We start from the raw sequence: 24,394 nt of genomic DNA, 5'->3' as shown, positions 1-24,394 counted from the left end.
TTCATTCCTCACAAGGATGCCGGGAAGTGGACAGCATTCCCATTTTTCATATGAAGAATCTGAAGTTCAGAGATTACATGACGGGCCTGTGGACACACAGATAGGAAACTGCAGAGTCGAACCAGATCCGCACACCTCCATGCTCTGTGCTTTCTTTCTGTTTAACCCTGCCGACTTGGGGATCCAGAGGGAGGGCCTGTGATGTGGTCCCTGGACAGACACACCCTTCCCAGTCCCTCTCCAAAACCCACCGCTCCAGGGAGAGCGGACCTGGTGCCAAGGACAAATTGGGGTCCCGGGCGATCAAGAACTTTCCTGAGTCCCTGTGGACCCTGCTCCTCTCTTCCTCTCGCCTCTGGCAGCTGAGCTGGGACTGCTTCACGGGCTCAGTCTGGTTGGCTCAAGGCCCATTCCAGATGTCACACATCAGGCCTGGGCTCCCAGGAGGCTACAGGATACAGGCAGGTGCCTCCTCAGGGGCCATTGCAGAGGTTCCACTTGCCCAGGCCCCAGATGGGCCAAGAAAACAGGAACCTTTGCTACCTAACCCTTCTGTACCGGAATCCTGGCTCTAGCACCTCTCAGCTGGTCTTCGGCAAGCCACTTAAAGGCAAAGGGGCTCGATTTCCCCAAATGCACAATGGGAAGGGTAATCCCTCTTCTCCGGGTGCCCATGAGAATTAGCTGAGATGGCTGGCTAGAAGCACTGGTACCTGGAGGATAGTAGGTGCTCCCTCTGGAGCCCCCAGGACCTCCCCCTGAGGGCCTTTCTACTGTGTTTGAGAAGGAGATCTGCCTGGAAGTGCCCCTCACTCCACCCAGGGCATCAACTGCACCTGAGTGGTCCCTCCTCGAGGGAGGGAGCCAGCCTTTTGCTCCCCGCTCCTTCCCTCATGTCACTCACGCATTGGTTGGGGGCTGCCTAGGTATGTGGAACCTCTCAGGGAGGCAGCTCCCATTCGCCAAGGGGGATTCTCCAGAGATGGGGGCAGCTGAGAGCCATTAGCCACTGACACAACAGCAAAGAGGATTTGGGCAGAGCATCACTGCAGGCTCCTTGCCTTACCCTTGAGGCTGAACACTTAGTCCTGTTTCCTTGCCAATGACCTGACTCCCTCAGTGACCCCTTCCCCCATCCGGGCTAAGTCCCCTCCATACTCCTCTAGTTGTTTGTACTAGTAAATTCCTCTCCAAACTTGGTGGAGTCTAAGGGCCTCCTGCCTTGGACACTGCCCCCAAGGTGGCTCATGCTCCTACCTGGCCGCTGGAGCAGGAACCAGCCAGGGCTAGCCGCCCTGCGCTGGAATGGAGCCTGTCGGGAAAGCTTTTATAAGGGGAGGAGTGAGGTAGAGGAAACACTGGCAACATTGGGCTTCCTGGGACATCTCCTGCCTCCTAGTGAATGACTTTGAGCCTCCTTCCATGATGGTCAATCCTGTGGCTCTTTAGTTCCCTAGCCCTGGACTCTAGGCAGGTGATCCCCTCTGACAGGAGTGGTTCAAGTGAACTCTCTGGCCAAGTTCCTGCTGCTTCTGAGGCATATACTCTGCCTTGTTTGGCCACTCTACACAAACTTAAAGGACAAACAGCAAATGTTTGTAGACATGTGACCATCAAAGGGTTAACACAGTAATATACCAAAAGGTTTTACAAGTCAATCATAAAATATATGAACGCTGCAATAAAAACATTGGTCAAAGGACTTGAACAGGCAATATTACAAAAAGAGAAATAGAAATAGTCAATATGTATATGCGAAGGTGTTTGACCTCACTAGTAATCAAAGAAATTCAAATTAAAGCAGCAACGAGGAATCTTTTTTTTTTTTTTCTTCACTTTTCCAATTGGCAAAATTTCCAGTGCGGGCATGGAGAGATGGCCACCCTCGTGCCCTGTTGATGGGACAATAGGAGCTTAAGGACGTACATTTCTGGAAGTCATTTAGAAACCCTTGGCAAGTCTTAAAAATGTGCATAACCTTAGAATCTGCAGTTCAGCTTCTTGGAATTTATCCTAAGGAAACACCGGAAGATGGGCCCAAGGGTGTATGAGCAGTGATGTTTATCTCGGCACTATTAATAATAGCAAAAAAAAAAAAAAAAAAAGGAAATGACTTAATGACCCAGGGATGGAGATCCGGTTACATCAGTGATGGTTCATTCATATAATGGAATTTTACGCAGCCATTAAAACTGATGACGCACATCTGTGTCCACTGGCACCAAAAGAGCCCCAGGTTCCATTAAATTTTTAAAAGTTACAAAATATCATGGAGAGCTTGCTTTATCTGTGTTGAATTGTATACCTTTGTGTGTACATGGGCCCAGGAAGGTGTCTGAAAGGTGGCCCATCAATTTCTGGGTGAAAGGAATAGTGGGTTCTGTGGTTTGTGCTTTCTTTGGATTACCAGTACTGTGTGACCCTCTGAGCTTGCCACTCACCCCCTCTACTCATTCTAGTGGAGTTGACTCAGCCTACGGCCAGAATGACTGGCTTTGTCCCTTGTATATATATGCTTTGGGGCAGCAGTCGCCAACCAGTGGTCCGTGGAGGTCTGAAAAGTTGGTGACCGTTGGTTTAGGGGATTGACCATGGGGACCCAAACCAATGTGGATTGTTCTGGAGCTTCTGAGGAAGACAATTTGCATAACAGAACCTCCCAAAATGTGTTGGTATAAAATAATCACTACTTTATAACAGATTCTGGTATCAGGAATTTGGAGAGAACCCAACTGGCATGGCTTATCTCTGCTCCGTGAAGTCAGGGCCCTACCTGAGAAGCCGTAGATGCTGTGAACAGCTGGAGTCTGGGATCGTCTGGAGAGGTCTTCACTCACACATCTGACACCCAGGATGACTTGAAAGCTGGGCTTCACTAGAACTGTCAACTGGAGCACCTGCTGTGGCTCGGGCTTCTGACAGCATGGCTGCCGGGTTCCGACGGGGAGTGTCTTCAAGAGGGAAGAATCTGGAAAGTATGTCAAGAGGTGGAGGCAAAAGCTACAGAGCTGCTTCCAACACCATGCCGGCATCACTTCCGCCACATTCTATTGGTTACGAATGAGTCGCTAAAGCCATCTCCGATCCAAAGGGGAGGGGAATTAGACTCTACCTTTTGATGGGTAAGTACAAGGTCACATTGCTGAAGAGCTTGTGAGATGTGAGATATTGTGGCCTCTATGGCAAAAGACAGCCTTCCACAGACAGACTGTCTTCCCCCTGGACTCGAAGCTCAGAGATCTGAGACCTGGGATAGCTACCACCATCTTGGAACCACAGAGGAGAAGCCCATGCACAAAGCCAGTTTGGAGGAGAGCCTAGGGATGCGGGGAGGGGTAGGGGGGAGAGGAAGAGGGAGAGAGAGAGAGAGAGAGAGAGAGAGAGAGAGAGAGAGAGAGAGAGGATGAATCAGGTCCAGAGGGCATCATTTGAAGCCAACCCTGCCCCTGACTCCTTGGTCCCATGAGCCAATGATCCCCACATGCTTAAGCCAGTTTGGGGTGGGTTTTCTGTCTCTTGTAGAAGAACTAGTCCTAATCAATACAAGGGGATTGATTGTACACGAATTTTACTCCTTTTTTTTATACTTTTCCATATTGCTTGAATTTTCTACAATGAGTTTGTCATATTTTCAGTGTTTTAAAAAATTAAGCCTCTATTTGTGAGTCACCAATGGCACCAACCAAGTTTTCAATAACCTCACATTCTGATCTACCTAAAATCCCTTGCCAGCCATTATCTTTTGTTTGTTAGAGTGCAGCACCCACCCTTCCATCCCTCACTAATTCCCAAGTTTTCTTTAAGCTCCAAGCATCTCCCAGCAAGTCCAGTCAGCACCCAGCTGGTGGGAGGATTCTGGCACAGCATGGGTCCTGGCATCCGGAAGCCCCCAGTCTAGACACGAGACAGTGGGCAAAATCGTTCTGATCAAGGGCTGGTAAGCGCTAGAATGTGCTGTGGGGAGATACAGAGAAAGAGGGGGATATTCTTACTAAAATGGAGATGAAGGGGACATGCCTGGCAGACGGACCAACTTGAACAAAGGCCTGGTAGTGTGTGGTTAGCGTGTTACAAAACTAGTGATTGCAAAACGGGGAGCATGGCCCTGTCCCGTGCGGCTCAGTGGGTCAAACATCATCCCAGTCAGGGCACGTGCCTGGGTTATAGGCTCGATCCCCAGTAGGGGACATGCAGGGGGCAGCCAATCGATGTTTCTCCCTTCCTCTCTCTCTAAAGTCAATAAAAACCTTTTCTTAAAAATAGGGAGCATGATATAGGGGCTTGGGGAGAGACTTAGATGACAGATTAGAGCCTAAGCTGGGGAAGGCCTTGAAAGTCAGGATAAGGACTTTGGCTTTGTTCTGAAGATAGTGGGGGGCTTTAAACAGAGGAGTGTCATGATCAGATTTGGGGATGTGAAGGTATCTCTAATGCTGCTGTAGATCATGGAAGAGGCCGGAGGCCAGGTAAACAGCTAGTGGAAGAGTCCAAGCAGTCAGTAAAAAGGCCCTAATTCACCTCGTGTCCTTATAGCTGGTCTGTCTGAGCCCCACCTGAGAGCAAGCGTTCCTTGCTGTCTGTGCCCAGGGCCTGTACTTGGGGAGAGAAGTCATTCTGGTGTTCTCCAGAGCCATGCTCTGACCTTGTCCTGCCAGAGCCCTATTCATTCAGTTTCCCGACTGTACCCAGATCCTGGCTCTAGCTAGGGTGTGTGGGATACAGGGGTGTCTATATCTACTCTCATTCAAAGTGTCTTTAGATAATAACAGGTAAAAATAATAACAATGACGAGACCAACCATCATGTACTATAAGACAGTATAAGCCCTTGACATGGATTATACCATGTCATACTCTCAGCAACCCTGTGAGGCTAATTCCATTGCTGTGTCCACTTCACAGATGAGAAAACTGAGCCTCCTAATCATTAATGCAATAGCAGCTCACTCTGAGGCTCCCACACATGTGTGGCCTCCAGTAGGACATTACCTGAAGATTCCACCTCCAGCATCTGTGAAGTCCTTGGTCTTCACAGCTGGAATGCAGTGGCCCAATTTCTACTGCTACTCATCTGTCCAAGCCCAAGGATGTCCCCTCCTCTAGGCAGCCCCCAACCACCTCAGCCCCATCACCACTCCCAGCCTGGACAGGTTTCCTACTTCCTGCCCCAGAATCCATCTTGCAATGCTTTGCTTGTCTGTATGAGGGGGGGCAGCTTCCCAAAGATGAGTGACTGTGCCCTGTGGTCCCATCGACAGCAATAAATGATCAGATATGCAAGTGAGGGGCAGGAGGCTCCCCGCTTCCCCACCTGCTGTGGGGCCTTCTGCCTCTCCGACTCCCCCGAAACCTGCCCCACCCCTGCATGGAGGACTTGAGGAGGCCTTTCCCAACTTGTGTGCCCCCCATCATTGCTACCACTTCCCCACCCTCTACCTTCTCTTTTCCCAGTAAGAAGCCAATCTCAAAGGCTGCTGATAATCTCCAAATGAAGAGAGACTAGCCCAGATTCATAGACCTGGGTGCCTGACCCACGCCCAGCCTGGGAAAAATGAGAAAAAGGGCAAGAGCTGGAGGCAGATGAAGAACTGAGGGAGCAAAATGCCTTCTTAGGAGCCTCCTTCCAGCCAGCAATGCTCAGAGGTGGGGGAGAAGTCAGCAGCCTTCAGCAGACAAAATGGGGCAGTTGTGTGGAGCGGCCCGCGATACTTAAATGCAATAGCTGATCTAATCACCAGTCTCTCTTTCTGGGAAGCTTTTTGCTGCATTTTAGAAAAGTGTTGCCTTTCTCTCTTTTGTGGCTGGAGCTGCTATTTAAGAAAGAAAAAAAATCAATATGCCTTCTCTGGCTTTCAGTATCCCCCCCCCCCCCCAAAGGTGTTTCTTTGGGGAAGAGGAAGAGGAGGGGTCGAGGAGCGTTTTTGTCATTCATAAGCCCTGGTGACAAATCCTTGACATCATTCGCGGTTCCTATCGATCAGCTCCATCCGAGGCACCAGAGGACAAATAGAAATCATTTGTCTGTCTTGGCTCCCAAACAGCCTGAGACAAAGGGCTCCACCGGCAATCAGCAGCTGGAGGTATTAGCAGCAGGTCAAGTTCGGAGGTCAGAGGTCAAACAGGTTGTCATCAGTTTCTCACAGCTATCAGAGCAAGGGCAGGGGAGGGGCCGAGTAAAACCCACTAGCAATACAGCTGGTTCTTATTAGCCAAATCCTGCCTCCCTGTAAAGAGAGCGAGGCCAGTCGGGCCCACCCCCACCCCAGGGACACCCCGGGGTGCCAGGTTTCATGTGATGGCAGCAGGGCTGGGGGTGGTGAGGGGCTGAGGAAGAAGAGAAGCAAGATCTGTGCTCTGCCCGCCACTACCCATCCTTCACTCTTCCAGGGGGAAGTCCTGGGCCCTGAAGGAGAGCCAGAGGGAGACCTTGGGTGTTTTGGAGATTCTGAGAAGCAAGTTAATCCTGTAAAATTGGAAGTGGCTTAGGTGGCCTGGGAAACAGGGGTTGCAGCCAGGGGACAGTGGAATCATTTTAAGTCCCTGATTACACACCACCTGTTTTGGTTACTTCTCTGACCCTTGGGAGGAGGAAACCCAACTCTTAGGGCAATTAATCTCCTGCAGAAAGATATGAAAACATGAGGGTGGCAAATCCAGCCCCAGGGAGTGGCACACATAGGAGGCGTCTCGGGAATGCAGGAGAAGCATGACAAATGGGATGGCAGCTAACAGCTCCTCTCACTGAGCACTTAGCTCCAAGGCTCTGGGCCTACTGCAGGGTGACCTCACCTTAGTACCAAGAGAGCCCTGTGAGCCCGGCTGGTGTGGCTCAGTTGGTTGAGCACTGTCCTATGCATCAAGGGGTCGTCAGTTCAATTCCTTGTCAGGGCACATGCCCAGGTTGCAGGCTTGATCCCCAGTAGGTGGTGTGTAGGAGGCAGCCAATGGATGTTTCTGTCTCTTTCTCCTCCTGGCTTCCTGTCTCTCTAACATTAATAAAAACACAATTAAAAAAATAGAGAGCCCTTTGAGGGTGGCTGGTCCCATTTTATAGACGGGGGTGGGGGCCACGGAGAGATTGGAATCCCAGTATCACTGAAGCCACAAGGGAACTCAGCGCATAGCTGAGAAGTGTATCTCCATGTAACAAAGAAAGAGGCACCTTTGATGGGGTTCATTCCTCAGAGAAGCAAGCCACTTGATGGGAACATGGTAAGAGTTCTGGGTTCCTAGTCTGACCAGTTGCTCCCTTGGCATGGCCCCAAACACCCCAGGACTATATTGTCTTATGAGGATGAAAAGACCCAGAACTGAAACTGGCAGCTCCAAGGAGGTCCCCCACTCAGGGAGAGGAAGGTGACTCAGGAGCATGGAGCTGGCCAACATGAACCCTCACTGGCCCAGGCTTCCTGCAGGACTTGACTACAGGTGGTAAATCCAGCTTTCAGGAGCCTCTGAATCAGGTAGTAAGAGTGATGGTTTCTCTTTGATACCACAGAGGCACAGAGAAGCAGGACCGGGCGGGTTTAGTGCATGTCAGAGGACATGCATGGGCTGTCACTGAGAGATCTCCGTTGGAATAGGGGCCTGCTCGGGTCCAAGGGCTCCAGGGGACATAGGGACACACTCTAATCCAGGTGGTTAGGGAATTCTCTGATGCACCTGTTACTCAATCCAACTCTCTAAGGGACCTTTAAACTTGGGCTGTTAAACACACAGTACAATATACAGGTGATGTATCATAGAATTCTATACCCGCCCAGCCTATATAACTTTATTAGCTAATGTCACTCAATAAATTCAATTTAAAAGTTTATAAGAAGCCAGACACAAAAGAACAACAAAAAATAAATAAAAATAAGGGAACTTTAAGACGTGGGAGAAAAAGAAAGGCAACAGGGGTAGTAGGATTGGGTGGATTGCTGTGTTTGAAAAACCCCTCAGTGATCCCTGGGGTAAAGATCCTTCTGAAGCAGGAGCCCTTCTTGCACAGTAACTAAGGGCTGTCACTATAAAAGGGTAGCATGAGGGATCTAAATACACATACACACGTGCATGCAAAACGGGTGAACGTAGAACTAAGTACACACATGCATGCAAAACGGGTGAACGTAGAACTAAGTACACACGTGCATGCAAAACGGGTGAAATCTGAGTAGGGTCAGTGGGTTGTACCAATGTCAGTTTCCTGGTCATGATCATTATGCAAGATCCTGGCACTGAGGAAAACTGGATAAGGGTATAGAAGATCTTTCTGTACAATTTATTCCAGCTGCAGGTGAGTCTATAGTTATCTCAAAAGGGAAAAAGGTATAAAAAGGGAGCAAATAACTAAGCATTCTGTTCCCTTGACAGAGTTCTGTTCTCGGCTGCTTGACATAGAAAGAGAGAAAAGCACAGGCAGGAAAGGAACAAGCCCGCGAACTGTGAGCTCTCTCGGTGTAGAAGGCAGTAAGAATGACCCACATTATATTTCATCACACATTGCTATCCCATTTTTTGGAGGGGAAAACTGAGACTCGGCCTGGAGCAATCATTGGCCTGAGGTGATAGTGGCTGGGCTGGCTTTCTCCATCCTGGTGGGCTGACTCTGAAGCCTGGGCTCTCTCCTCCACGTCACCAAGTGATTCCTGTTTCCAGAGCCCCAGAAAGTATGCTCTCCCAAGGTAGACTTAACCCAGGAATGTGTCAGTTCCATCAAGTATTCATTGAAGTACTTTCCCACCAAGAGTATGGAGTTAAAAAAAAGAAAAAGAAAAAGAAAAGGAATAAAACACAGCCCCTGTCCTCAGGTGTCTGAGTCTGTGGTTGTGCACAGGAGACTAGCACACCCAGGGATGAGCTGGACTTTCATAGGCACAACACGGGGCCAGAGAAGGGGAGACCTGTGGGAAGTGGGCATATCGGAAAGGCCTCTTGGAAAGGGATGGTTTAGTCTTTTCCCAATCTTTTTTATTGTGGTAAACATACATAACGGAAAATTGACTGTGTTAATAATTCTTAAGTGTGCAGTTCAGTGGTATTAAGTATATTCATGTTGTGCAACTACCAACCACCAATCTTCTTCTCCAGAACACTTTTCATCTTGCAAAACTCTGTATCTATCTATCTATCTATCTATCTATCTATCTATCTATCTATCTATCTATCTATCTATCAAAGCCTAAGCGACCATTACGACCAGTTAACCAAACGACCAAATGACCGGTCGACCAGTCGCTATGATGCACACTGACCACCAGGGGCAGATGCTCAATGCAGGAGCTGCCCCCTGGTGGTCAGTGCGCTCCCACAGCCAGCCTCCCATGGCTGGCCAACCTCCGTGGTTCTTCCCCCTGGTCAGCCCCAATCGGCCCCTGATTGGGACTGGGCAAGATGGCCCAATTGGCCCTGATCACCAGCCAGGCCGAGGTACCCCACCCATGCACAAATTTGTGCATCGGGCCTCTAGTTAAACAATAACTGCTCATTCCCCCATTCTCCCAGCCCCTGGCAACCACTAGTCTACTTTCCATAGCTCTGATTTTTACTACTCCAAGTACTTCATATAAGTGGAGTTACGTAGTATTTGTCTTTCTGAGACTGGCTTTTTTCACTTAGCACAATGTCCTCAAGGTTCATCCATGTTGGAGCATATGTCAGACTTTTCTTCCTTTTTAAGGTTGAATAATATTCCATTGTATGGCCATGCCACATTTTGTTTACCCACTCCCCTGTTGATGGACATTTGGGTTGCTTCTATGTCTTAGCTGTTGGAATAGTGTTGCTATGAGTTTGGGTGTGCAAATATTTCTTCGAGACGCTACTTTTAATTTGTTTGAGTCTATACCTAAAAGTGGAACTGCTGGATCATGTGGTAATTCTATTTTTAATTTTTTGAGGGAAGGAAGCAGCTATTTCTTAAAGACCATTGGTTTTGGTTTTATATTTTAGTTAGATAGTTTGTTGTTTTTCTAAAATGAGTCATACTGTTCACAATTCAAAAGGTTCAGAAAGTTATGCAGTGACAAGTCTCTCCCCCCCCTCCCGCCACCTATTCCCAGGAGGTAACCAATTTTATCAGCTTCTTAATCTTTGAGATTTTAGGCATGTACAAGCAAAGACATATGTCTATTAGAAGGGTTTTTGTAAATAGAGAATAGAAGGAAGAAAAGAAGGACAGAATGGTCATGGAGAAACATTTTTGTACTCAATTTTTTTGTCTCTTTGAGGGGTATCTCTTATTAACAGCAAATAATTTGATTTTAATTTTTATTCCATCTTCAAGTCTTTGTCTTTTAATAAGCAGATTTTTCCCATTTACACTTTTTTCTGTATTTAACTACTGTGGTCTTCTTGATAGATACAAGGGGAAACATTTTTTCTTTCTTCTTCTTCTTCTTCTTCTTTTTTTTTTTTTTTTTTTTTTTGCCAAAAACAAATGGCTCTTGGTTTTAGCTCCTGGTTAATTTTTATCCTTCCAGAGATTCTGATCTTCTCATCATGACTGTCCCTTTTACCATTCTCCCCTAGTGCTTCGGAATAATTTTTTTATTCTCTTACTGGTTAACTTTAAAATTTTGTTTTAAAAAGTATTTAACTTGTAATGATTTAATATTTTTATTATAAGATCCTTAAACTACAGAGAACATGAAGAATGATATAACCAACATCTGTGTCCCCCTCCCCCCCACCCTTCGTTAGTGTGCCAGTTATCAATGTATTGCCTCTCAGCGCCCAATCCACCCATGTTGCCCTGCTTTGTAATACTGGAGCTGGACCCTGCAAACACTTCTTTATCAGCTGATGCAGTGTTAGGTTTTGTGAGTAGGGGGCGCTAGAGTACTACAAGGCATAGCAGAGGAAGGGGTCCTCTCTTCCTTGTTCCTGTGCAATCCTTGCTCCCCTGGAGCAGCTGCCAACAGCATATGGGAGACCCAGTGGTGCTCACCCTCCAGTGAGTGACACTGGCAGCCCTATGGGCAGCTTCCTGACTGCCAGCTGTGGACCAGCTGTGGCTGAAGCACCTCCCTAGGGTCCATAGCCACATCTTCTCTCCAGTCGGACTCTCAGTCTTGGATTGGGGGGCCCTCTTCCAGTGTGTTCCTTCCTTGGGTACTCCTCTCAGCCCTAGATATAGTCGCTGCTCCCCATGCTCCCCATGTTTGCTGCTCCTGTGTCCTTTAGCAGCCTTTTTTTTTTTTTACCCCTTTTAGTGATTATACCATCCTTTACTAGTTAATAGGTTTTTTTTTGTATATTAAAATTGCCCTGTGTGTTTCTTCACTCCTGATTGAACCTTGACTGATACAGTTGATAAAGTTAATAGTTTGTCATTTTTGCTGCTTTTGCTTTAAGTAAATGACATTGTAGGTATAAAGTCTCCTCGAACTGCCATTCCCAGGTCTAGACCCTTTTCCAAAAGGAAACCATTATTCTGAGTTTGGAGTGAATTCTTCCATTAAAAAACCTTTTATGTCCATTCATATGTATCTGTAAATAATGTATACTATTTTTACATTTGACAATATATAGATGCTATACTTTTCATATCATTGTGCATCTTGTTTCTATTCACCCAACATTACATTATTTTAAATGATCCAAGTCAATATGTGTAAATCTAATTCATCCTTTTTAAACTGTTGCATAATATCCCATTATATAAACACATCATATATCATTAATTCCGCTGTAGATAGTAGTTTAGATTGTTTCCAATATGCGGCAGCTTGTAAACAATAGTACACATATCTATGTGTACACATGACAGAGTTTCTTCAGGGAACATACATAGAAATTGAATGTTCTAATTAGGTCATAGAATGTATACATTCTAAAATGTTATTAGATGCTACTTATTTGCTCTCAGAGTGGCAACATTTACATTTCCAATAGCTATGTATAACAGTATCGTTTTCCTCAGGTCCTCACCAATGTTTTCTATTGTTCAACCTCTTAATTTTTCCCAATCCGATGGGTGAAAACAGTTTCTCATTTTTCTTTTTATGGCTTTAAAGACCATTTGAATATCCTCTTTTGTAAATTGTCTGTTCCTATTGTTTCTCACTTTTCTGTTGGGTTGTCTTTTTCTTACAGATTATAGGAATATTTTTTTTATCATTCTGATAGATACATTATATATTGCAAATATCTCCAGTAAATTGCCTGCCTTTAAATCTTGCTTATGGCATATTTTGCAGTAGTCAAGATGCAATTTCAATAAAGTTAAATAAATCTACTTTTTAAGTTATAGGTTATTCTTATTGTGTCTTTCTTGTTTGAGAAATCTTTCTCTATCCTAGGCTATGAAAAAAATATTTCCCCCTAATTGTTTTTCATGTTTAGGTCACTAAAGTATCTACAGTTTATTTTTGTGAGTGACGTGTCACAGCTGTATTATTCAATAGCCTTTCTTTCCCCTGGTGATTACTGGTGATATCTTAAATGTATCCAATGTTCCCATATATGAATGTGTTCCTCAGCTCTCTGTTCTACTTTATTGGTTTATTTATCTACATCTGCGTTAATTAGGATAAAAAAAAACCCAAGGTGCTGTAACAGCATTCCAACAATCATGTGACTTAAAGAACTAAGTTTGTATTTTTGTACATAATAGTCCAAGGTGAGCTCTGCTCTGTGGAGCCATTCAGCAATCCATGTTCCTCCCAGCTTGTGGATTAATCATTCCCTGTGGAAATCTGGGCCATGGCCACATTTGGGTTCCAGTCTGAGGAAGGAAAAAGAAAGAGCATGGAGAAAACATGCCTACTGATTTAAGAATTATAGCTCACAAGAGGGACACAGCACTTCAGTTCATACTCCATTGGTATGACTCATAGCCTCGGCTACCTGCAAAAAGGACCGGGAAATACAGTGCCCAGCCAGGTAGCTGTGTGCCTAACTACCCTTCTCTTATCATGCAGAAAGGGAACATTGGATTTTGGTGGGCAGCTAGCAGCGCCTCACAAACCTTGGCTAGTGTCACACTATTTTAATGACTAGCCTCACTTGTTAGCAAATGGCTACCACTTAATATTGGCAAATGGCTACATGACTCCAGTGTCTTATCCTTACACACTGTTAATTAGTTATCTATTGCTGCATTATAGATTACCCCAAAAACTTAGTGGCTTAAACAATAAACTTCCCAGTGAAGATGGCAGAGCAGAAAGATGACATCACGGAGCCTTTGAATTAACTGATTCTGCCACAGCACATCTTACTATAGAGTTAATAAATCCCCTTGTAGTTTAAGCTAATTTGAGCTGGGTTTTCTGTTGCTGAATAACTGAAAGTAACCTACCTGATACATATTTTCAGATACATGGTTTCTCAGTCAGTCACGGTGAATCAAATTATGCTACATTAATAACCAGCAGAATCCCAGTAGTTTAAAATGGAAAGGCTTATTTCTCTCTTGTACTCCTGGTCCATCACAGGTTGGCTAGGAGCTCTGCCCTATGCCATGTTCACTCTAGGCCACCAGCTAATGGAGCAGCTGATACCAGAAATGTTGGTGGTTGCCATGGCAGAAACAGAGCACTGGATGGTCTTGCTCCAGTAACTAGAAGTTCCTGGAAGCTATACCGATCACTTCAGCTCCCTGGCCCCATGTAACCAGAAGGGACCAGGAAGAGCCATCCTACCCATGCCAAAGCACCGGACATATCTGGTGAATAGCACCAATGACGATGACACATGCATTTAGTTTATAAATTTCCCTCAAAGTACTGCTTTAACTGCTCCTTACAAATAAACTTTATTCAGATGTCCTTAGTTTTTTCTGAATGTCCTGTTCCAGGTCCCATCCAAGATAGCACATTACATTCATCATCCATCTCCCTAGGCCCTATTTGGCTGTGACAGTTTCCCCGGCTTTCCTTGTTTTTCATGACCTTGACGGTTTTAAGAAGTATTCATGAGGTATTTTGTAGAATGTTCCTCAACTGAGATTTGTCTGCTGTTTTGCTCACGATTAGGCTGGGGTTACTGAGGGGGAGACCACAGAGGCAGAGTACCATTCTCATCACATCATCCCAAGGGTACAGAGTATCAGCATAACTCCTCACTGTTGGTGTTGACCTTGACCACCTGGCTGAGGTCGTGCTTGTCAGACTTTTCTCCCTTTCCATACTGCACTTTTTGGGAAGAAACATTATGCACAGGGGAGTTAGCTACAGCTCCTCAGGGACGAGACTCTTCATAAACTCTTTGGAATTCTTCTGCACGGGAGATTTGTTTACCCTTCCTCTTGTTTTCCCAGCCATTTATTCCGATCGGTGTGGGCTCCTGGATATTTGCTTACTTTGGGTTGTAATCCAGTATACATTATTTATTTTGTTCTCAAATTGTCCCAGTGTGGGCCACTGGGAGCTGTCAGACATACCCCCGTCAAATATGAATCGTTTTGTATTTGAGCCCTTTCTTACTTTCTGGCACTACGCCTGCCCCAGCCCTAGAATCAGTCATTTCTTCAAGGAACCTGGGTTCCTTTTATTGAAGAATGTTATTAGAAACTGAGATCTGGGTGCCAGGTGTGATCATTGCCACCGAGGTCATTCTTTCTAGGCCCTCTCAGCCGGCAAAGCAAGAAAATATCTGTGTGTATTCTAACCCAGGTAGCACACATATATAACTCTGTATGTAGCCACCTGTATTTATATTGAACTACACATACGTTCATTCTGTTGTCTCCACTATGGCTCATTCTAGCCTTGACCCCTGGCTTACCTATAACCTTCCTCCACACCAATAAGAAGCCTGGCTTCTATCCATTTTCTTCAATGTTCAATTCTGTTATACATGTACAGTGGTTCAGAATTGTGAACCCTTTTATTATCATTTAATTCTAAGTAATTAATATTCATCGATTCACTCTTTAACCATGAATTGTTTCGAGGTTTGGTTTTTAGTTTCAAAACATAGGTTTTGTTAGATCTCTTTCTGCAGTTGATTTCTATTTTCCTTACACTGTGGTCTGAAAATATGTCCTGTATAATGTTGATTCTCTGGTATGCTTTGAGACTTCCTCTGTGATTTAATGCATGCTCAATTTTGGTAACAGTAACATGTGATTGCAAAAAAAATAAATAAATTTTGGTACATCTACTCTGTGCCATTAAAAACGTCATTATGAAAATGTAGAAAGTATCCAAACGTTTGAGATAATGTGAAATGAAATAAAAAGGACACTAAACCCATGCAGCGTTTGCAGCAATGTAAACTACTCGGGCATAAAAACAGAGACTGGAGAAGGATAAGCAAAAATGAAAATAAGTATCCATGTAGAGTGGTGGGATTCTAGGTAATATTTTTTCTCTTCTCAAAACTGTATTTAATGTTGTTTCATTGTTTCTGTACTTTGTAAAACTTTCAAAAAGGTATCCCAGAAAACGTTGGTTTGATAAGTTAACAAAGGAACACAAAGTATTTAATTCTACAGACATTTTTGGAGCCCTTGCTATGCGTTGGGCACGTCAAGGTCACCTTCTTCTGAGTCTCTTAGATTGACAGGGGCAGGCTAGGCACAAGTAATTCCTAGACAAGGCAGGTAGCAAGGGGTCCCAAAGAGCTCCAGACCTGAGACAGCTGGAAGACAGGACTGGGAGGCATTGGTTTAGATTCAGCAGGGAGGAGGGGGTATGCAATGTCCTTGTGGGTGTGATGGGAACTATAGAGGATCTCAAGGGTTCCTGTGTGGACACACGCAACGGGGAGACCTTGAATATTAACAAAATCTGATGTTTGTATAAGACTTTATAACTTACAGAATCTCCCAGCACACACACACAATCTCATTGCTCTTTACCTATCTCTGTGCTATTTACCTTGTGAGGTAGATATTACTATTTTTATACCATTTTTTACAGAGTTGGAAACTGAGGTTCAGAGAGAGGGAAGCAACTTGTCCAAGGTTACACAACCAGTAAGTGACAGAGTCAGGGCTCAAACACTGGTGTCCTAGCTCCATGTAGAGGCTCCTTTAGGTAAAACCCTCTTAGAAAAGAACTCCTTTGCCATGCACTTAGAAAGCCACAAAAATGGCACAGCAGCCCTAGCCGGTTTGGCTCAGTGGATAGACGTCGGCCTATCAGTGGTTGCCAACCTTTCAGACCTCTGGTGGTCCGTGGACCACTGGTTGGTGACCGCTGGACTAAAGGGTCCGGGTTCGATTCCGGTCAAGGGCACATGCCCAGGTTGCAGGCTCAATTCCCAGTAGGGGGCGTGCAGGAGTCAGCCAGTCAATGATTCTCTCTCACCATTGACGTTTCTATCTCTTTCTCTCTGAAATCAATTAAAAAATATTTTTAAAAAATGGCTCAGCAAGGCCATCCCACTCAGCAAAAAGGAATATTATCAAATGTCCTCTCAAGGAGGAGCTGCTGTGAAAAGAGAAAATGAGGACCAGCTGCCATTCTGGTCCAATTGAGAGAGAAAAAAAAATACAGTGTAGAAATGTTGGTATATCAACACCATTAAAATGATTATTTAAAAGATCATTAAAAACAGGATCATGAGCCTTGAAAAATGAAAAAGTAGCCCAGAAGAAGAGCATTCCAAGCTGAGGGGAGAGAAATGAGCTGGAGGCCTTGCAGGCACTGAGAGCTGGTGGTGTGGCCGGGAGCAGGCAGGCTGTGGTAGGGGTGAGGTAGGTAGGGGCCAGTTTACAAATAAATAAAGCAGAAATGAATACAGGTTAATAATAACCAAATCGTGTTACAAGTGCCAACGATCCCTCCAGACAAACCCCCCTCCCCTAAAGCTGGTGCAGCATAGACTTCATCCTAAACAGATCTGAAGTCTGAGAGACTGGCCTCTGCCCCAGTTCACGGGTGGGGTGATCCTATCAAGATGCTGAGTCCAAGGGAGATCGTGGCTGGAAGGCTGCCTCATCACAGGTGTGCACAGCTGCCAGCGCCCCGCTTCTGTCCTTGGGGTTTCCCGGTGGAGGGCCACTATAGCGCTGTCAGTTCCAGCTGCAGTTTGCAGTGTGTAGACGCCTGGGTGTGAATCTGGCCACTCTCTGTTAGCTGTCCCTGGGCCAGCTGCAACTCCGGGTGCCTCTGTGTTTGCATCCGTGAAAATGGGGGCAACCACGAGATGCACCTCAGGGGGCGGAGCCGGGGTGGGGAGGCTTTAAATAGGAGGATAACTCACCTTAAGCACTTGGCTTTGAGCTTGGAACGGATAAGTACTCAATAAACGTGCAGCCAATTTCTGCTCCACTACCGAGGTGGGTAAATGATAACCAGGACGGTGGTCCGTAACCTCTGGGGAGGGGCCTTTGTGTGTGGGGGGGGCAGGGGGCGCCCTCCCTCCCTGCAGCCTCACCCTCTGGCCTGGCCAAGGGCAGTGCCAAGGGCGGCTGCTGAGGGAGCAGCTGCCTGGCAAGCACCACCCCCACCCCGTCATCTTACGGATCCTTCTCAGCATTCAACTTCATTTCCACTTCAATTTTATCAGCGGGGGCCGGGGGCTGTGCAGGAGATAGGAGGCCGGCCCTGACATGAATTAGCCCCGAGATTGTCCGATATGCTCTGCTCCTAGCCTGGGCTCCAGTGCCAGCGCTAGCCGCCCTGCCTCTCCTTTGTGTCACTGGTCTCTTTGGTCCTCACGGCTCCATTCCGGTTGCGCTGCCCAGGACTAGGGAGCTCCTTTGCATTTGGCCATGTTTACTAGACCGAGGCTGGCTGTGCAGGGCTCCTACCCCCCAGGGCCAGGCAAAGTCACCCTGGAGCCACCCCCAGTGGGGGCCTGGCTGCTCCTCCTCCCCCAGCCCCTCTCACTTTCCCACAGCCCAGGATCTAAGGAAGCACTTCGGTCAGGATGTCCCTGTGCAACGCTTAAACGCCACCCCATGTAATCTTTCCAGGAAATCTGAGAAATGAGATTGAGAAAGGGAAACCGAGGCTCAGAGAGGCCGGGATACTCACCCGAGGTCACACTGTGTGTTAGTGGTCTGGCCTGGATTTGGGCTGGAATCTGTTCATCCCAGAGCCTTGGTGAGGGGTGGGTCTGGCATGCGTACACATCAGTATGTTGCCCCTTTTCCTACTCTGTAAGTTGAGAGAATGAGTTATTCCCCAAATTTATTACAAAAAAGGAGGCCATGTAAGATGGGAGTAAGAGAGGTGCTAGGAGTTTCCAAAGAGGGGAGGGGAATGGCTTCCTCCCACTCCTTCAGCCCCTGCGTGCCCCCTCCAAGACGCCACCCTCACTGCAGGCTTGATGCAGAGAAAACATTTTGCGATGTTCCAGCTAGACTAAGGGCAGAGGCCCAGAAACTGGCTGTGGAACCCAGGGGGTCTCCCAGCCCCTCGCCAGATCCCGGAAGAAGGGAGTCTAGCCCAGCCCAGCTCCTCACCTCCGTTTCCGGGGTGCTGCTGGGGAAAATTTATGTCCCTCTCAGGTTTGGGAACCGATCCCACACTAAAAAGAAAGAAAAGGGAGAGAAAGAAATTATTTTAAATTTTTTTTAGGTCCAGAAATGAAGCAGAAGTGAGTAAATTTTAATGAAACGGTGCAAAAATGACATCATTTACTCAGAAATCATTAATTTGTCAGCATTAATATTTCAGCTACAACATTGCCTGTCATTTTGTGCCTGCAATGACTGATAAATCTATAAAAGCGTGCTGCTAATTTACTGAATATTTATGTGCAGTGTCATTTGCAGAGTAAGAATGGAATTTATTTCGTGCCGAGTTCTGCGGGAGAACATTCCCCACAAACCTTCACCCTGGTGGGTGGGGGAGGGCAGGGGGAGACTCCAAACTTCCTGGAAAACTGGTGACAGGACAAAGACAAAGGGAGCCCCGGGCTCAGGCCCCAGCTCCGGTGGCCTGGGAGGGGACCGCCTCGCTTTTGCTCACTTTATAAGGCCCTTCTCACCCCCGTCTCGGCAAATCCTCATTAGCCCTCTCCCGCCCAGTCCTCCTCAGTGTGTCCGCTCTCAGGGAGGCACCTGGATGCCGCTGCCCCTACAAGGCAGTGGGTGGGCCTGCTGCTCAGTGGGTGTGGGGCGGGCCCTGTGCAGAGGGGATGGATGGCAGGTGGGCTCCGGGTCCCAGGCCGGTGATCAGGAGAGGGGGTCAGAGAAGAGGTTAAGTGCTGGAGAGGGGAGCCAGGCAGCCTGAATTCCCAGTCTGGCTCTGTGAATGGCCTTGGAATCTGGGTCTCAGTTTCCTCACCTGGAACATGGGCACGCTACTCGTCCCTGTTCCTAAAGGCTGGGGATTGGCCGGTCTAACGTGTAAAGACAAAGCAGAGAACTCGGGAAACAGCATCTGCTGCTGTTTTTGAAGGAATCGCTGCCACCCTCGCTGCTCCTGGAGTCCCTTTCCTGGGGCTCGGAGACCCCATCCCCACATTCCTGAGAGGAACGGGAGCCCTGGACCAGGCTCCTTGCTCCCCTACATGGGTCTACCTCCCAGCATCCTCTCTCTCCACTCTGCTCATTGCCACATGCTCGAGGGGCCAGAGTCCTGGGGAATCTTTCCGGAAGCAGCTTCCTGGAGCACCAGCTGGTGGCTCCTGGGCCAGGGAGGGAGAAAAGAATGCCTGTCCTGAGAAATGCCTCCATTTTACAGAGGGCAAAGTCAAGGCTCTGCGAGGGCACCGGAGCCTGAGGGCCCCTCGCCCTCACGTCCCCATCCCCGTCCCCCATCCCAACAAGAGCACAAATCACAAGCCTTCAAGTTTTGCACCATTTTGCTCAATTTCCTGCTTGAATGGCACAGGGCCTGACCCTCTGCAGGTGCTCAGGAAATGTTCGTGGAATCAATAAGGAACAGCTAAATCTCCCATCTTCGGAGAGCTCTTTGTCCCCTCCCCCCTGCTCCCCGCACTCCATCAGGGACGGATTCCAGTGGCATCCTCCTCCTAATGCCTCTCAGATTGTTCCTGTTTCTTCTTTGTCACTGCCCCTGCCCCCGCTCCCCGCGGAGTCCTCCGGGAATGCTTACCTGGACCGTGGCGATGGTCCGCTCATGGGTCTCCCTGCCTCCACTTCCCCCTCAGCACAGAGCTTTCTGATGCCACTGCCCGAGTCCAGGAGCTCCGGCGGCTCCCACTGCCAGGGAAATGGCATCAGCGTGCCCTTCCAGGTCCATCACGCCCTGCCCCTCTCCTTTGCTCTGGGACCCCCCCCCCACCCCCCCCCCACACACACTATTTCACATTCTTGCCCATGCTTTTCCGTCTCCAAGCCTTTGTTGTCCCTTTCGCTGGGTATCCCTCCATTCCTCACAGCCGAACCCAATCTGTCCTCCAAGGACCATCGCAGCCCCTCTAGGAAGCTTCCTGTTCCCCTCGGAGCGGGGGGGGGGGGGGCCCATTGTCTGAATTCAGGGGAGAACCCCGGACAGGTGGTCAGGGACCTGGGCTCTCGTTCTCACAGCCTAGCACCGTGTGGCCGTGACCTTGCCGTGCTCTGTCTATGGAATGGGATGGTCCGGGTCTCTGCGGTCCAGACCGAGTCTGTCGCGTTCACGACGGCATCCTGGCACCAAGCATAGGGCCAGGCTTACAGCCGTTGCTCCGTAAATGCTCACTGAATGACCTCCACGTCCGGGTTCTGAGGGCCTTTGGCTCCGTCTTGTGCAGGCAGACCTTTGGGGCTCCCCGGGGGGCGGGCAGAGGGGACGCTGTGGTGCGGACACTTGCACATAAGTGGTGTTACTTACTCTCCAAGCTGCCCTGCGGGCTGGGCTTTCCCGACCCCGTTTCACAGACGAGGAAGGTGACACTCGAGGGTTGAGTGACCTGCCAGGCCTCTCACCCAGGCCCTGGGCTCCAAATCCAGTGCCTCTCTGCTCTGTCCAAGTGCATCCCTGTGCTCCTAGAATCAACCCGAGTCCTTTGTGGCCTGCGAGGCTCTGCCTGATCAGGCCCAGGGCCTCTCCAACTTGACCCTCCCCCTGAGGGAGAGCCCGCTGCTCCTTCAACACTCGGAGCTCAATCCCACCTCTGGGCCTTGGACTCGCTGTTCCCTCTGCCTGGAAGGTTCTTCCTTCCCATCCATGCCACCTGCTCAGAGAGACCCTCCTTGCCCACCCAAACCAAGATACGTGTTTTGTGTCCCTCATGCTCCGCCTGCGGTGTCTCACACGTCTGTGCCCGTTCATCGCCCGTGTCTTCCACGGGGGCAGGGGCCTCGCTGCCCTGCTCATCCCTGTGGCCCAGCACCTGGCTAGGAGTGGCTGCTGTGAGATGGGTCTGTGCTTTGCGGCTCTGGGGCAGGTGGAGAGGGAGGGTGGTAGGGGGAAGGGATGTGGTAGGTTGGGGACCCCAGGAGTAGAAGGTGCAGCCTGCTCCCAGAAGCTGGATCTAAGAGAGGCTGAAGCTGGGAGGTGCCGCCCCCCTTGTCCTCACCCCTCCCCACCCCGCCATGCCTCACACTCATTTCCTTCCTGGAGTCCGTCTCATTTGCTTTCCCTAAAAGCCGCTGAAGGAGCCAATATGTACGTGATGAATATTTCATCTCCTGAGCGTGGGTTTGCAGGAGAGCTGTGATCACTGGGGAGGGAGCGCTGCCCAGCAGCCTGGGAAGGAGGGGCCTGAGGACGCTGGTGATAGGGTCTCAGAGATGCAGGCCCAGGGCCCACCCCCTACCTCTGCAGATACCCTTGGCATTAGGAGGCTCAGGACCGGTGGGGAAGCCCCGAATCTGGGTACAGATACGCTGTGTTCTCTGGGGCTCTTAGCTCTTCCTTGAGGTTCAGCTCTGGCGAGGGGCAGACTTTGCCATTAGCTCAGAGGCTCAAGTTGCCCACGGCCATGGGCATGGTGATGGCTGAAGATGTGGAGTCTGTCCTGGTCGTTATCTATAGTGGCTTCTTAGCTAGGGTCCTGAGAATTATCTCACCCCAGGGATGGAGGTTGGGAAACTGCAGTCTGAGAAAGGAGTGGGTACAGAGGGGGTACTGAAGGGCAAGGAGTGTGAGTAGTCAGTCCCTCCTAACCTCTCCATCATGCTCTCTGCTCCCCCGTCACCATGACCACAGCATCCTCCTCACGAAGATGGTCCAACAGCATCCTCACGGGGATGGTCCAGCTGAGCTTCTCTAGCTCTGCAGTCGGGTGGTCCTGGCTGCCAGTCCTCTATTCCTTTGCCAGTTGAGTGACCTCTGACCCTCTCTGAGCCTCAGTTTCCCTGTCTGAAAAATGGTGTTGGTCTCACCTCCTGGCAGGGTGATTCTGAGGGGCCAGCAGAGTGCCTGGCACATAATAAAGACTCAAAGGATTTAGTGTTTGCACCCCCACACACACACACATACACACACACGTACACACACCACACTCAAAGCACCACCACTGCCGTTCCTCTAGCGTCCACCTCCAGGTGGAAAACAAAGGACCACTCGTTCCTTCCTCTTTGACCCAGGTTCTCGCTCCTCTCCCTGCACCTGTCTGCCCCTTGCTGCCCATCCCACTCCACAGCCTTGAGCCTCTGCTAAGGAATTGGGGTGGCAGAGGGAAGGAAGGCCCCTGCTCCCTGGGCCTCAAGTTGCCCTGGATCCAGATGACCCCTGGCCGTGAATCCCGTGCCCCAGCCCCAAATCTCTGTAGCCAGCCCCTGTCCCTCCCCCACTGGCCAGGAGCAGTCCCCTCGCTCTCATCCCCACCCACCACATTACCCTCTGAATACTCTCATTATACCATTACTAATTAGGGCTGCTCAGCAAATTGGCGGCTGCATTAGAGGGAGACAGTGTGCGGGAGCATATGGCATAATATCGTATTAATGAACACTCTAAATTCAAACCCGGGTCAGCTGCTCGCTTCTCACCGGTGTCACCCACGCTAACGGGAGGGAGGGGAAAAAGGCACTCAACCTTTCCCTCACTTTCCTTGCCTCTCTCCAAACACACATTCCCCGGCATGGGCTGGGCCGGCAGAGGTGTTGTTATCATATCCTGGGAATGGAGAGAGGATAAGAGAGTCTGGGCCTCCCTGGAGGCTGCAGAAGGACCTCCCCTCCCTGCTCATGTACAGTAGACACTTAGCACGGTCGGGAAAGTAATAATTAATAATAATCACACCAGGGCCTGGAGCCAGACTTTTCGCCCAGATATTCTCTGCCTCCCAATCTCCCTTGGAGAGGGTGTTAGCACAGAGGGGCCAGCTGAGGACCACAGAGGTGGGGGCGTAGGGGGGTAGGGGGGCTTTCTCAAGGACGCAGGATGGTGGAGCTGGAGGGCCCAACTCATCTCGCTGCTTTCGAAAGCACATTTTCCCACTCTGTCCAGGGGGAGGGAAGCTCAAGGAAATCCCAGCACAGGACCCTTCCCCACCCCTGCCAGCCCCGCTCCCAGTCTAATAGCACCCATACACCCACAGAGCACCAAGGTCTCTGGTTTTATCTGGAAGTGGGGGTATCTGGGAGGTCCCCCCATGAATTCAGAGACAGCACTCAGACAGGCTTCTTTATCTTCAAATTCCCGGGGTGATGCTGGGGGGTCCATCCCCCCAAACAGATTGAGAATTGGGCTTGTCCATTCCAACTGGCAACCCAGGGGGAGTGGGGACAAAAAGCCTTGCTTTTCTTCTCTCTCCCTCGCCTCGCTCCCCAGGTCCTCAGAGGAGTGCAGAATGACGACTTCACATCTGGTCTGTAGTCTTGGAGGGAGGTGCTCTCCTGCCCCCCTAAATCTGGGCAGGAGGTGAGGGAGGGGCATTTACAAGTGGGGCCGGGTTGGGGTCAGCCTGACGAGGCCTTGAAGAAGAGGTGAGCATCAGCCCTAACCGGTTTGGCTCAGTGGATAGAGCATCGGCCTGCAGACCAAAGGGTCCTGGGGTTGATTCCAGTCAAGGGCATGTAACTTGGTTGCAGGCTCCTCCTGGGCCCTGGTCAGGGTGCATGCAGGAGGCAAGCAATCAATGTGTTTCTCTCACATCGTTATTTCTCTGTCTTTACCTCTCGAACTCTCTCTAAAAATCAATGGAAAAATGTCCTCAGGTGAGGATTAAGAAAAAAAAAAAAGTGAGCTCTTACCATCTCCGGAGCGGAATGGAAAGACCTGAACTAAAAAAAGCAACAAAACACAACAGTTTGTGCCTCCGTGGGGGCTGCATGGGCCAAACTTGTCGCTATCAAACCCGTCTCCAGGGGTTTGGAGGGGCAGTGCCCACTGATGGCCGGCCCAAGGTGCCCTAACTCCTACCCAGGTGTGCGTCCCAAACCATCCGTCTTGTTGTCTGATGATATCAATGATCCCCTAACAGCAGCCGGTTCCCGGGCTCATAATTCCTCATTTCACCTCAAAACGAAGGGCTGTTCCACTCCTGCCGCCTGCTGAGCCCAGAGACTGGAGTGGGGGGAGGGGCTGGTCCGCTCAGCTGGTCTCCCAGCTCTGCCCAGGTTGGTCCTTGCCCTGCTCAGGGCGCCCTTGACTTTGGCCCTCCCTGGAAAG

This window comes from Myotis daubentonii, chromosome 16 (genome assembly GCF_963259705.1).
Source record: "Myotis daubentonii chromosome 16, mMyoDau2.1, whole genome shotgun sequence".
Lineage (NCBI taxonomy): Eukaryota > Metazoa > Chordata > Mammalia > Chiroptera > Vespertilionidae > Myotis > Myotis daubentonii.
Note: the sequence above shows the minus strand (reverse complement) of the source record.